Below are 13,500 nucleotides of genomic sequence, written 5' to 3' on the forward strand. Positions count from 1 at the left end.
ACTGTGGATTTACCAACCACGTCTGCTGGAAGTTTGTTCCAAGAATCTACTACTCTTTCAGTAAAATAATATTTCTCATGTTGCTTTTGATCTTTCCCCCAACTAACTTCAGATTGTGTCCCCTTGTCAGAAAACAGTAAAATACAGGGTTCTCCAAGATCTCACCCCAAATTTCCCATGTGCTGATTCTTGCTGAACACAAGTGTTTCATGAGCACTTTGTTTCTATTGCCAAGCACTATCCTAGAACATAAAATTATTTTCTTGCCGTGTGATGGCATCACTTAATTATTTTTTCATTCGACTTCTCTGCCGCCCGTTCCTAATGGGACTCAGGGCGGCTTACAGCAATATAAAAAATACAGTACAATAATAAAAAAAAGTCAAATACAGTGGTACCTCTACTTAAGAACTTAATTCGTTCCGTGACCAGGTTCTTAAGTAGAAAAGTTTGTAAGTAGAAGCAATTTTTCCCATATGTATCAATGTAAAAGCAAATAATGCGTGCAAACACATTAGGAAAGAAATAAAAACTCGGAATTTGGGTGGGAGGAGGAGGAGGAAGAAGAGGAGGAGGACAGTTGCTGCCCAGAGCGAAGGGAGCATTTCTTTTCTCTGGGCCTGGCAGAGGTTTATTCCCTCTCCAAGCGCCCAGAGAAAGGAAAATGCTCCATTCTCTCTGGGCTGCCAAAGCCTCCTTAAGTGCCACTGAAAGGCTCCTCTAGTAGCCCAGGAAAGCCCAAGATGGCCGGGATTAAAGGGGGAATGGCAGAAAACTGGCTGGGCTTTCGTGCCGCTCTCAAATTTCCGGAGAAATTATTCCGGGCTCGTGTTGTTAAGTAGAAAATGGTTCTTCAGAAAATCTTGAACACCCAGTTCTTATCTAGAAAAGTTATTAAGTAGAGGCATTCTTAGGTAGAGGTACCACTGTATTAAATATTGAAACAATAGAAACCCACAAAGCAAACAGTCCAATCAACACACATGTATACCACACATACACAATTCGGCCTTGACAGTGGACCATGGTGCAACCCTGTACTTACCAACCTGTGAGTTAACAGCCTACATCTTATATAAATAGCAGTTTCAAACCTGGAGCCAGGACAGTGAAACCTCAGAAAATGAGGAATTGAAAGCCCAAAGCAACATAGCCCCGTTGTCACCAACTCTCTGGTTTCTAAAATTTTGGGGTAATACAGAGGCAGATGTAATTTGATTGAGGCTAACTCTCCCCAGTTCTGCCTGCAGAAGTGTAACCAAAACTAGTGTTAGAGGACCCAAAACAGCATCATCGGTTGTGTTTCCCCTACTTAAAAAACAAAACAAAACCCAAAACACCTTTTGGTCTATGCAGAAAGCAGCAGATGTGCCAGTCCTTGCCCTAAGTCAGCACTCTGACCTCAGCAGAGCAAAGGGCAGGCAGCTGCTTGGGCAAGTGGATAGAGTCAGAAATGGGGGGAGAGTGGGACTGACCTCAATGCTCGAGGCTGGCTGGCTTCTGAAGTTTGTAGAACTTAGAAAGGCAGTGGGCTGCTCAAGGGAGCTATGCGAGGCCTAGCCTGCCACCAGCTGTGCTGTCCAGCTAGAATAACAGTAGGATTGAAAAGGACCCACAGAAAACAAAAAGATGTTTTGGAATTGTTCTTAGTCCTGCAGGAGCTCCATACATAACCCTGGGCCTTCCTTCCTTCCTTCCTTCCTTCCTTCCTTCCTTCCTTCCTTCCTTCCTTCCTTCCTTCCTTCCTTCCTTCCTTCCTTCCTCCTCCTCCCTTCCTTCCTTCCTCCTTCCTTCCTTCCTCCTTCCTTCCTTCCTCCTTCCTTCCTCCCTCCTTCCTTCCTCCTTCCTTCCTTCCTTCCTCCTTCCTTCCTTCCTTCCTCCTTCCTCCTTCCTTCCTTCCTTCCTTCCTCCTTCCTTCCTTCCTTCCTTCCTCCTTCCTTGCTTGCTTGCTTCCTTCCTTCCTCCTTCCTCCCTCCCTTCCTTCCTTCCTCCTTCCTTCCTTCCTTCCTCCTTCCTTCTTCCCTCCCTCCCTCCTTCCTCCCTCCTTCCTCCCTCCTTCCTTCCTTCCTTCCTTCCTTTCAGTACAAATTGGTAGCCTACAAAGTTTATCTACATGATACTAGTAAAAGAAAAACATTACGACAAGGGACGGAAGGCACGCTGGTGCACTTATACCTGCCCCTTACTGACCTCTTAGGAATCGGGAGAGGTCAACAGTGGATAGTCTAAGGGTAACATTTTGGGGGTTAGTGATGATACTACAGAGTCAGGTAGTGAGTTCCTTGCCTCAACTACTCGGTTAATAAAGTCGCATATCCTGCACGAGTCCTTTCTTCTTGGGCTGAGCTGCCTCTCCCCCAAAGGTTTTCCTCCGAATGCCTCTGAGAACAAAGGACTTAGGCAGAGAGGACCGGACACTCCACAAAATGAAATCCCAGAATGCATTGCTTAAGCCACAAGCCCTGCTTGCAAACAGAGAATAAAATAGATCAGATCCGGGTAGATGCTTGCTAAAGTGTCCTTCTGGTCGGGTCAAAGCACACAATGCCTTTGGACAGAGAGGACAAGCTGCACCCATTCTCTACAAAGGAGAATCACACCACTTTGTTAAACATTAATCGAGTCCCACCAATCTCAGCCTACTCTCTTCATTTGCTCCTGCAGGATCTCTTTTTCTTTACTCTGGAGTAGGGCTTTTTTTCCAAACAGAGGGGCCTGATGGTCACAAAGTCTTTGTATGTACTTAGAGAAAAGGTGGCACTGTTTCTCAGGAAAAGTGAGGAAACAATATGTGTATTTTATTGGGCGCGTAGGGTAAAACTTCATGAGTAACTTTCTCCAGCAGCAGGGGGGGAAAAACACCCCTCTTTTAAATTTATTTATTTATTTATTTATTGGATTTGTATGCCGCCCCTCTCCGAGGACTCAGGGCGGCTCACAACATATCAAAGAAAACATAACAATAGATAGAAACATAGAAACATAGAAGACTGACGGCAGAAAAAGACCTCATGGTCCATCTAGTCTGCCATTATACAATTTCCTGTATTCTATCTTAGGATGGATATATGTTTATCCCAGGCATGTTTAAATTCAGTTACTGTGGATTTACCAACCACGTCTGCTGGAAGTTTGTTCCAAGGATCTACTACTCTTTCAGTAAAATAATATTTTCTCATGTTTCTTTTGATCTTTCCCCCAACTAACTTCAGATTGTTTCCCCTTGTTCTTGTGTTCACTTTCCTATTAAAAACACTTCCCTCCTGAACCTTATTTAACCCTTTAACATATTTAAATGTTTCGATCATGTCCCCCCTTTTCCTTCTGTCCTCCAGACTATACAGATTGAGTTCTTTAAGTCTTTCCTGATATGTTTTATGCTTAAGACCTTCCAGCATTCTTGTAGCCCATCTTTGGACCCGTTCAATTTTATCAATATCTTTTTGTAGGTGAGGTCTCCAGAACTGGACAAAGTATTCCAAATGTGGTCTCACCAGCACTCTATATAAGGGGATCACAATCTCCCTCTTCCTGCTTGTTATACCTCTAGCTATGCTGGATCCAATTAATATAATTAAAAAACCTAAAAGTTCTAATATAACTAAACACATTCACTCCGTGAAACACACTAAAACGCTCGTTGAAATGAAAGTTGTGGGATGAATTTTCTCAGTGTCTCTTTTTAAAGAGAAATGCTGAACAAGCATTCAACGTGGGAGACTGCGCCCAGGGCCTATAATTGGACTGACTCATCATTAACATTTATGTAGGCTTTTGCTACACTATCGCCTAGCTAGCATCAGTCTTCAGAACAAAAATAAAATTAAGTAATTTTAGATGTTGGCTGTAGTTAGCTGGACGAATCTGTAGGTTCTGAATCAGATGACCAACTGGAATATTCATAACTTCTTTTTCCCTCCCACCAAAGGAGGGTTGCTCCCTGTTTGGACCGGGTTTATAGAATAGGTAGTGGGAATTTTCCCCTGCTCACCGAACTGGGAGCAATCGGACTGAACTGACTCTAATGGCAGCACCTTGTTTTTGGCTTCTGCACATGCACAGAAGTTAGGTTTTCAGCACTATACATGTGCAAGTGCCCACATGGCATAGCTGTGCGGCATGCAATGCATGAGTAGTCACATGGCATGGGAGGAAGCGAACCAGCGGCAAAGTAAATTGGAACCCATCCCTGCCTCCTACCAAATGGGGTTTTTAAAATGTTTTTAAATTATTGGATTTGTCATGAATTGTTTTATTGCTGTTGTGAGCCGGCCCGAGTCTACGGAGGGGCAGCATACAAATCTAATAAATAAATAAATAAATAAATAAATAAATGAATGAATGAATGAATGAATAAAATAAAATAAAATAAAATAAAATAAAATAAATTGTTCCTGCATATTATTCTGGAACCTAGGGAAGCTAATTTTTACAGATGTTGAAAACAAAAGTTTTAAGACCAAAACAATTTGTATATAAATATAGGAGCAGGTTCCATTGAAACCAGTAGCTTAGCATCATAGTATATGGGAGCAGGAAGTGATATTAGAAACCATCTAGTCCAACTTACGAGCTGCCCCGAGTTTGCGGAGAGGGGCGGCATATAAATCCAATAAATCTAATCTAATCTAATCTAACTCCATGATCATTGCACAAACCCATTAAAACAGTTCTAAGAATGTAGCATGTCGCAAGGGCATGACAGGAAAGAAGCATCAGGTTCCATTTTCTTTCACGTAGTTTGGTGCTGATATTGAACCCGCATTGAGTAAATTAACCCAGCCACTGACAAATAATTGCCTCCTGTGGGATTGTGTGAAACAGATTCCTGTAAGAACAAAAGAAACAGTGCCACTGGTTGTCTTATAAGGCATTGGTTGCTTTTACTTTCCTTGCAGCTGCCACCAAAACTCAGCAGGTTTGAGTATAATTTCCTTAGATAAAAATATAATTCTTCAATTCAGTTCTCATACCATTCTGACACTCGCTGAAATCCAAGTTCTACTGAACAAAAATAGTCCTTTCCAATACCAATGTGTAGTTGTACTGTCCCATAATGAAAGATGTGTAGTTGTAAATAGCTTCACAAATCTAGCAATTAAGCTACTGGTAACAAAGAGTTGCATAAGGAACTGGCAAAGGTTGACAAACATACATTTACTGAAGACACAGAACTCCTTACAGAAAGAACAGACAACTAATCAAATGCTTTATGATAGACGTGGCTATTACTGAACAGCTGGAACTGGAGGGATAGTCGGAAGGAGTATTCAATGCTAATTGAAGGGATTTAAGCAAGCAGATAATAAATTTTGTGGAAGGGGTTAACAGTGGCTCCAATCTCATTGTAGCTAATGTATTAAAAGATTAAACGGTGTATTAAACATGAACATTGAAACTGCTAATAAAATTTTAAATACCAAAAAACCCCAACCGTTCCTAAGAAATAGCCATCCAGGGACATCTCACAATGACCAACAAATTGGCATCTAACTACTTAGCAACTGTACTTCCAGGAAATCCACCCTTGCACACATAAACACACACACTATATTTCATCTCTATCTGATTTCTGATTTCTATTAGTTGGTCCTTATCCTGCTATAATTTTCAACAGAGAATAAACTTACTTTAGAATATAACAACCTTTTATATACACTGCTCAAAAAAATAAAGGGAACACTGAAATAATAGATCCTAGATCTGAATGAATGAAATATTCTCATTGAATACTTTGTTCTGTACAAAGTTGAATGTGCACAACAGCATGTGAAATTGATGGTCAATCAGTGTTGCTTCCTAAGTGGACAGTTTGATTTCACAGAAGTTTGATTTACTTGGAGTTATATTGTGTTGTTTAAGTGTTCCCTTTATTTTTTTGAGCAGTATATTTGTTATCACAGCTCGCCTTAGTCCTCTCTGTGGTAAGCTAAGCATCTTAACATTCGTAGGACTTGATTTCCAGGCCTTCTATCATTTTGCTATCTTTCCTCCGAACTCTTCTCCATGCCCAGGAATTCCTCAGAAACGTTCAAAAGATCACAGCAAGTCTGATATCTGCCGGCTCCTTCAACACTTTGGGATTCATTCTTCTCTGGAGATGTGAATTCATTTAGAGTAGCAAGATGGGGTCTTGTTTTTAACATTCCTAGATCATTCCTCAATCATATTAAGGCAGTGTTTCCCAACCTTGGCAACTTGAAGATATTTGGACTTCAACTCCCAGAATTCCACAGCCAGCAAATGCTGGCTGGGGAATTCTGGGAGTTGAAGTCCAGATATCTTCAGGTTGCCAAGGTTGGGAAACACTGTATTAAGGAATACAGTGATCCCCCGGGTATTGCGATCCCGATCATTGCGAAATGGCTATATGGCGATTTTGCAACCCGGAAGTAAAAACACCATCTGTGCATGCGCGCCCTTTTTTCTATGGGCACGCATGCGTAGATGGCGCCGGGCAGATCAGCTGCTGGGCGGCTTCCCTAGGTCTTCCCTCTCTTGCTGGCGGGAGGGCGAGCGGCGGGCATCAGCGAGGAGTTTCCCCACCGCCCACGCAAACTCCTCGCTGCCGCTCGCCCGCCCTTCGCCCGCCCACGCCGTTCATTCTCGCCGCTTCCCAGCTGAGTCCTGAAGCGAATTGGCTTCAGGACTCAGCTGGGAAGCGGCGCGAGCGAACGGCGTGGGCGGGCGAAGGGCGGGCGAGCGGCAGCGAGGAGTTTGCGTGGGCGGTGGGGAAACCCCAGCGCTGCTTCCCAGCTGAGTCCCCTTCCCAGGAACCCCAATCTTCGGCTCCTCGCTAGCACTGCGGAAGTAAAAACACCATCTGCGCATGCGCAGATGGTGTTTTTACTTCCGCAGCGCTACTTCGCGAAAAACCGATCATTGCGGGGGGTCCTGGAACGGAACCCTCGCAATGATCGGGGGACCACTGTACATACATTTGTCTTCTGAGAGAAAAGATGCTACCAAAATATAATGGGCAATTTTGCTTTTCTCTTCTTTGGTATGATGTTCCAGCTGCTATTCACAGAAGAGCAACAGCCTGCTTTACTCTTCTTCTACCTTGCAACGCCTTTATTGTACCTTGATTTCTTCACCTCATTCATGTGCTACCTTTTCCGATTCCAATTTGCATTCTGCCTTATTTATAAGGCCCTGCTTTGGTTTACAATACACACATCTCCTTTTTTTTATTCCAAAGCGTTTCACTGAATTTTCTATTAAAATTCCTTTTAAAAATTTCCTAAAGCTTTGCCCTTTTTTCTTCCTGCCGCATGAATCTGCCGCACGAATCCCAGCGACCAGTTAGGTCCCACAGAGTTGGCCTTCTCCGGGTCCCGTCAACTAAACAATGTCGTTTGGCGGGACCCAGGGGAAGAGCCTTCTCTGTGGCGGCCCCGACCCTTTGGAATCAACTCCCCCCAGATATCAGAGTTGCCCCCACCCTCCTAGCCTTTCGTAAGCTCCTTAAAACCCACCTCTGTCGTCAGGCATGGGGGAATTGACATGTTCCTTCCCCCCTAGGCTTATAAAATTTATGTATGGTATGCTAGTGTGTATGATTGGTTTTAACTTGTGGTGTTTTAAAATTAATTTAAATATTGGATTTGTTTACATTGTATGGCGATTGCTGTGAGCCGCCCCGAGTCTGCGGAGAGGGGCGGCATACAAATCTGATTAATAAATAAATAATAAATAAAATAAATAAATAAATTATTTGAGCTAAGGCTTCCAGAATTTCCTTTTTCAGTTCCAGGGATGTCGAACTCAAGGCCTGCAGGCTGGATCTGGCCTAGGAGGTGCTTAAATCTGGTCCACGGGGCCGGACTTAAAATAACAAAGGACTTGGCCGCTGTTGCCTCTGCCAGCCAAAACAGTGTGCCTGGAACGGCCTCCTACAACACTCTGCCGGCCAAAACGAGGCATGTGAGGGCTATGCTTGGGGCCCCTATGCCCTGTTTTGGCGAGCAAAGTGGTATAGGAGGTGGTCATCCTGCCTCCTTCTCTCCTGGATGGCTCATAGAGGAGAACTACAACGCTAATCCAGCTCTAAAAAAAAATCCAGTTTGACACCCCTGGACTCTATTCCATTCAACTTCAGCTTGTTTTATCTTTTAGCAGGATACACCATAGTGTAAAAATCAAAATCTTTCCTGATTCCTTCTAGTCATTTGTTCACTTCCAGTTTCTCATTTGTCCTTCTTGTCCCTTGATCATCTAGAAACATAGAAACATAGAAGACTGACGGCAGAAAAAGTCCTCATGGTCCATCTAGTCTGCCCTTATACTATTTTCTGTATTTTATCTTAGGATGGATATATGTTTATCCCAGGCATGTTTAAATTCAGTTACTGTGGATTTACCAACCACGTCTGCTGGAAGTTTGTTCCAAGGATCTACTACTCTTTCAGTAAAATAATATTTTCTCATGTTGCTTTTGATCTTTCCCCCAACTAACTTCAGATTGTGTCCCCTTGTTCTTGTGTTCACTTTCCTATTAAAAACACTTCCCTCCTGGACCTTATTTAACCCTTTAACACATTTAAATGTTTCGATCATGTCCCCTCTTTTCCTTCTGTCCTCCAGACTATACAGATTGAGTTCATTAAGTCTTTCCTAATACGTTTTATGCTTAAGACCTTCCACCATTCTTGTAGCCCGTCTGGGTGGAGAGTTGTAAACATTACTTGCCCCCCCATTTCCTTTACTTTCCCATCTAGAGTTACCATAGTTGTAAGCTTTTGAAGCGTTTGTTCTCTTCTAACAGTTTCACTTGCTCCTGACTGAGTAAGCAGGAATGAATAGAAATCAGTTAGTTTGATGAGCCATGATAATCCTTCTATCATATCTTGAATCAGGGATGGGTTCCAAAATTTATTATTAACACTCTGTGGCCATGGCTTAATTTTGTGGGAGTGGCTTGACAGTGACTGGGTCAGAGTGGCTTTGTGGTCATGTGACTGGGTGGGGTGGGTAGCTTGGTGATCATGAGACTAGGTGGTCATGTGACTGGGTGGATGTGGCCAACTTGTCACTCACATCAATAGTTAGGGTTTCTCAAACTGAACACCTAGATAATCATTAATATGCCCTAGGCTTTTTAAGGTGAAATGTTTCTCAAGACCCTTAGCAAAAGTTTTACTGGTGCTTTCATTTGGACCTATGTAAACAATATCATCAACATAAACAAGAACAATTTCATAAGTCTTACCTTGCCCTTTTGTGAACACGCATTCATCAGGGATGGACTTAATAAAGCCCATTGAATTTAGCTTTTGGGATAACAACTTGTACCACATAAGGGCACTCTGTTTGAGGCCGTATAAAGACTTGCTCAGAGACCAGACTTCACCTTCTCGGTTCTGGAACCCGGGAGCACCCTTGACATAGATCTCTTCATTCAGATCAGCGTTCAAATAGGCAGTCTCTACATCAAACTGAAAAACCTCTAAGTCCAAAGCAATAGCAGTGATTAGGGCAATCTTGACACTCTCATTTTTGACTGTGGGTGAATATGTGTCAGTGTAGTCATCCGGATAAACTTGAAAGAATCCTTGAGCTACAAGTCTAGATTTATACAGTTTTCCTTCATTAGGTTTCTGTTTGAACTTATACACCCAGCGTGTGCCAATGACTTTCTTCTTGTTGGGAGGCTCCACCTGTTGGAACACCTTAAGTTTCTTTAAGCAGTCCAGTTCACGTTGCATAGCCTCATACCATTTTTCTTGTTCAGATTCAGGCAAAAGTTTGATCTGGTGAAAATGATCAGGTGGAAGTGTAAGATTATTACACATGAAAAGAAAAGGAGATTCAGATACTTGCTGTGCAAATCTCTTTGGAGGAGTTCCTTTAGTGGTTCTCTTTGAACGTCTTGGAACGCTGGTCCATCCTTCATCATCATCTCCGCCTTCAAGTTCATCACCAGGGATTTCCTCTGCGACTGTCGAAGGCTGTTCATCATTTGGAACATCAGGAATATTTGGCACAGCTCCCTGGGCATCAGGTATCGCCACACCTTCCTTAGGAAAATAAACTGAAGTATCATTACTATGTATACTGGACCAATTTGTGTCTTCCTCAAATTTGGCTGAATTAGAAATATAGACTCTGTGATGAGAGTCAGCAAATTTGTGGTACTTGGAGACTTCATCAAAGCCGATGAATCTCATTCTTTCTGACACAGGACCTCCTTTCCTTCTTTGTTCAAGTGGAATGTTAACAGTGGCATAACAACCAAAAATGTAGATGTTTTGAACATCAGGCTTCTTGGCATGAAGCAAGTGATAAGGAGTGTCTTGTATGACGCTACTCCATGTTCTGTTAACAATGTAATTAGCATACCTTACTGCTTCGCCCCAGTATGAAAAGTCCAAGCCTGCATCCTCAAGGAGACAACGAAACATCGTCTGCAGGATCCCGTTCCTCCGTTCACAAATACCGTTGTGTTGGGGAGTCGCAGGTGCTGAAGTCTGCTGGCGGATTCCATTCCTGGCCATCCATCCTTGGAACTTTTGGGACAGGAATTCGCCTCCATGGTCACTTTGAATTCGCTTGATCCAGACGTCGTGTTGGGTGAGTATCTCTGCAGCAAAGTCTTTAAAGACCTCAAACGCCTCTGATTTTTGTTTTAAAAGAAAAACATAGCCAAATCGTGAGTAACTGTCAACTACAGTTAAGAAATACTTACGTTTACCAACAGTAGGCCGAAATGGACCGACAACGTCGGTGTGGACCAATTCAAAAATGCGTGAACACAGAATTTTACAGTCTAAGTAAACTTGGCAAATCCCATCAATTTTGAAACCATCAACATATTCAGACATCTTTGCTAAGACGGGGTAAGAAGCATGCCCCAAGCGACGATGCCATCTGTGGACACACCTGGAATGAAAAGATTTGTTTGTTAATATATGTTTAACATTTGTAACAGTATTAGGAACCTCAGGGATTTCATTGGCTTTAGAAGCCTCCGAACTAGTAGTTGCACCAGGTTTTCTCACTGGACCTGTGCTTTCGCCCATTGGAACGCTTATACTTACACCACCTTTAATTGGAGGTTTAGGTTTTAAATAAAAAACACCTTTAATGGGAATGGCAGTAGCAAGAAGTTTGCCAACCTTGATGATGTTAGTGTCTATGAGTTCATAGTTTATTACAACCTTTAATTCTTCTCTCAGGCAATAACCACTAAGAATGTTGTTCTTGGCAGTTGGAACGTAGAAAACATTTGAGATAAGGGAGTCCAGTTCTTTGACGAAGACTTTTCCTTTTCCTTCCACCTTGGAGTGTAGATCCCCAAATCCAATCAATTCCTTGACATCTGTCTGGTGTAGCTCAGTGAAGGATTCCTTCCGGTACGCGATGTGCACCGCTGCTCCGCTGTCTAGGGTCCATAACTCACGTATGTCGTAGAGTGGACTCTTCTCAGGAACAGTGTTGAGGAAGATGGTACTAACGTAAGTAGCTTTCTCATCTTTGGAGTCTTTGGGAGTTGTCTTTGCAGCTCCAGAACTCTTTCCCCGGGATCCTTTCTTCTGTGCCCCCTTTGGTTGAGTTGGATATGGTGGAGGGTCAGATGTGCCAGAATGGACACTTTGCAAATCAGTAGACTTGTGAGTGTCATCCTTCTTAGGTTGTTTCTGGCGTGGGTACTTTGGAGTACTGGTTTTCTGTTGACCACTCTTTGCCAAGTTAGGTTTGAATGCTGCTGACATAGGCCTAAGGCTAGTGTGCAGCAACTCTTCTTCTTCAGTTAGTATGTTACAGAGTCTCTGTGTGGTCTTTTGGGCCAATGGAAGTATACTGAACTTGTAAATGACTTCCCTCCATTCAGGACCAAGGGAAGTTATGATAGCAGCATTGACTTGATTATTGTCATAGCGATATCCTCTCTCCTTTAAATCTTTGTGCATGGTTAGCATCTTGGATAAGTGTGGAGCAAGTTCACTCCCAGTTGGAAGTTTAGTATTGGTAAACTTGGATATCAGGATGTAGTTGCCTTCATCTGATACTGGCCTAAACATGCCGTCAAGTGACTCTAACAGCTCAGCAGAAGTGATGTCATGAGTGTACCTCATTGACAATTGTGAGTCCATGCTCATAAGAATGAGTAGCTTGGCTTTTATGTCAGCTTCTCTTTCTTCTTCAGTCCAGCGCCTTACTGGGGGATTGTGAGCAATCCCATCTATGTCGTGAGCCAGTAGGTGCAAATTAATCCTGTGAAGCCACTTCCTGTAGTTGTGTCCATTGGGCATCAGCACGAACTCACCTTTCAATGCAGAAGAGGTGATGGTTTGCCTTGTAGATGCAGTCATCTGAACTGCTTGCAGCGGCTGGGGTTGAGCCCCAACCCCCGCTGACAAACCTGGTGGCTGAGCCATCTGGGGAAGCTGCGTTGGCATCTGTGGAGTAAGGACTGGTGGCCTCTGTGGTGAAACAGAAATGCCTGGAATTTGAGGAACTGGGTCCCTTTGCATCTGTGCGGCGAGAGAAGCTCTAGATACATTAGACTTCACATCATACACATTGGCTTCAGGAAAAGTTTGTGCCTTTCGGGCATTCCATCCACTAGTGGCCGCTGCTGCGTAAGTTGCTGCAGTGGGTGAATTAACCCCCCCGCGGCTCGTAGCTGCAAAAGGCAAATGTTCCATTTTTTTTTCTGTGGGCAGTTCTGCCCTCCCTTCTCCCTCTGGAAGGGCCTCTATGTTAGATAACGCGGCAGGGAAGAAATGCGTGACCACTGAAGCGTGACCCTTTTGCGCATGTCTGTCTTATGTTGGATAGTAGGAGTACATTCCATGGCTATCTACTTTCTGAGACTGGGCATACGTGGCATCTGCCAGGGACACAGACTCCATTTTTTGAGTTATCAACTTTAGTTGGAGTTTCTTCAATGATCTTAATTCAGTTCTAGCTTCATTAGCTTTTTCTAAGTAACTGAAGTAAATTTCTCGCTGCGCATTATTTTTCATAGTAGGTAAATTATCAAAGTGAAGACAGAATGACTCTAACTCATGAATTTCTTTCTCAAGTTTATCAATGATTCCCTCAATTTTCACCAGATTCAGGGCTGTCCCCTTTATTCTAGCAGAAGTGAGAGAGATCAAATCATCAAGATGCTTTGTTTTGGCAGAAGCCTTACAGGGCAAATCTGATGACAGGAGAGTTTGAGATTGAAAGGGTGTTAAAGTTTCTTCCTCTGCTTCTTCGTCATTAGGCTGATTTGAAATACTGCCTGAGGGACACCCTTGGACAGATTATATTTCTTCCTCCCGAATCCCAATCTGGTCATCAATTAGATAAGAGTGACTTACGATTTGTTGAGATTCGCCAGCTTCAGAAAGTTCTGTCTCACATTGCAAAGACATGATGCATTCCCTTTTCTCATCCGTAGCACGGATAATTTGTTTTAGCTCAGCAAGCTGCTGGCCGGAGATTGAATCAATGTAGGATTGCGTGAGTGGATTTTTCTTCCATTTGGCTGGCATCTGGAGAACAGCC

The sequence above is a fragment of the Erythrolamprus reginae genome, chromosome 2, assembly GCF_031021105.1.
Source record: "Erythrolamprus reginae isolate rEryReg1 chromosome 2, rEryReg1.hap1, whole genome shotgun sequence".
Taxonomy (NCBI): Eukaryota; Metazoa; Chordata; class Lepidosauria; order Squamata; family Dipsadidae; genus Erythrolamprus; species Erythrolamprus reginae.